The following is a 2235-nucleotide window of genomic DNA, read 5'->3' as shown; positions in this document are numbered from 1 at the left end:
ACAGTAGTTCTGAAGGTTGCATACAAAATGTTATAGGGTTTTTTAGACTTAGCCTCTTAAATGGTTCATAATGCTTTTTCATAACATAGCAGCATCTGCAGTAGTTCTAAAGGTTGCATACAAAATGTTATAGTGTTTTTTAGTCTTTGCATCTCAAATGCTGCATTATGCTCTTTTCATAACACAACAGCATCTAGTTATAAAGTTTGCACGAAAAATACGTGTTTTTTCTTGAGACTTTGCTTCTCAGATTATGCTTTTTCATAACAAAGCAGCATCTAGATGCTAGTATAAAGTTTGCATACAAGTACAATAATGTTCTAGTGTTTCATAGGTTTTGCTTCTCAGATGGTTCCTAACACTTTTTTAGAATGTAGGATCTTAACTTCTTAATGTAAAATAAATTCGTCCATAGTTCCCTTGAAACTAAGCATACACGAACAAGCAACAATATAAGGTTTTTAAATTTATTTAATAAAGAATTATTTGAAATGAAATGAAGATGTCATCATGGCAGTTGTTCGCTTTTTGTTGGGATAACATGCATATTGTCCTGGTATTTTTTCTTTCTCTTTTGGGTGGGTTTTGTAAGGAATCCAAGGAATCGATCAAGGAAGTAAAAAGTGTGTTCCACTCGGCAGTTTGAACACCGTCTTGGGGATATATATACAAGCTTTGGTATGGGTCGTCAGTGCTTCACGAATGCGCCAGTATCCGAACATGAACATGTTTCATACTTCACATGACTCTCGTTTCCCAGTCGAAAAACCACAGAACACTTGATGTGTGTCGTTTAGAATACCTTTTAAAACCTCATCTATGCGTCAGTGTTCTAATATAAACACGTTTCATATTTCGCATGAGACTCGTGTCTCAGGCGCACGCTTCGGAACACGTAGCGTGTTGTCTGACTGTACTTCACGGTAGTGTATATTACCTGTATAAAATCCCGTTCTTGACGACACGATACATCTTCGACTGTGAAAAATGTGACAACTATCGTATTCATAGCGTGCGATTCTCGAAAATCAGAGCATACTTGACGTAACCATCAGTATTCTGGAACGCTCACGTCAGAAGTGGCGTCGTGCATCTGGTGTTCCAGTCGCAAACTCTGGAACAACTGAGAGTATTCGAAAATGTTCGAGTCATAAATGATCACTGTTTCTTCGAAGAAAATCTCATGTAACATAAATCTACCAAAGCGTGCTCCGTATGGTTTATCGAACACTTCGAGTCATTCACGAGTATTCAAGTTGAATACGGAAAAACAGGCCGGATTCTAATAGAATATTCCAGGTGTGTTTCGAGTCGACCGTAATCGAATACGTCAGAAAATTCCGTTATACCTGGCGTGCGCCGATCCGTATTCGAGCGAATTCGGGCCCGAATATTTAGCTCTTTATGCAGTGTTAATTGTTTATCCACTGGTTTTAAAAGAGAATCCAGCTAGGCTGCATTTTGTATAGCGGCTTTTCTTTTCAATTAAAATATCCTTAAATTTTATGTATCTACTTATGTCTCTGTAGGTGCTCTGTATTTTAGCTGTAAATGTAATGTCTCGAAGATACTAACCCTGCTTGTACTTATTCTGTATTTCGAGATGAAATAAAGTTATTTATGCCTGTATGTCTGTTAACTTTAGCAGGGCGCATGCGTACACTTAATTTGTAATCTGCGACTCCAGTGCTTACCATATGACACAGAAAATGACTTTTCCCTTATATATTTAGGCGATCGAATTCTTATGTAAAATTGACAAGGGCGGTCTGGAGCTGTGAGTAGGCGTGGGATTTGTCTCATATGGTTTAGGGGCCGACATATCTCTCCCTCAATGCCGTACCGGGAGGCAAGGTCGGTAGCAGAAAGCAGCGAAGGGCCAACTGCGTCCAAAAGCGATCGCACGGGCCGAAATCCCGGGATGACTCGTTTGGTACGACGCTCCAGCGCCGGATGTCTGTAGGTACTGCGTTTTGTTCTCTTGTTCAAACATTCCGTCAGCGCATGCGTTAATGTTCTCCCTTTCCTTTATAGAAAAACACAATGAAAAAAGATGCTGTTTTTTTACAGGCAACTTGTTGACATTTCAGTTGATTCTACAGGCACAAAGGTAACGTAAGAACCATGCGTTTCTGGTCTTCTGGAGACAGAGGAGAGACTGGGACGCCTAAAATGCTTCGTTGTAAACATGGCGGTTCATGAGTGAATTTGTCTCTCTGGCCTTTCTGTGGACGA

At 39.9% G+C, this 2235-nt stretch overlaps 1 pseudogene; it reads left to right on the top strand.

Moving 5' to 3' along the window:
- The window catches only part of LOC138017484 (uncharacterized), a 6522-nt pseudogene extending 5224 nt beyond the window's left edge, over positions 1-1298 (top strand).
- Positions 1299-2235: the final 937 nt, after the last annotated feature.

Source organism: Montipora capricornis, chromosome 9 (assembly GCF_036669925.1).
Source record: "Montipora capricornis isolate CH-2021 chromosome 9, ASM3666992v2, whole genome shotgun sequence".
NCBI lineage: Eukaryota > Metazoa > Cnidaria > Anthozoa > Scleractinia > Acroporidae > Montipora > Montipora capricornis.
Note: the sequence above shows the minus strand (reverse complement) of the source record. Positions and strands in the feature narration are given on the sequence as shown.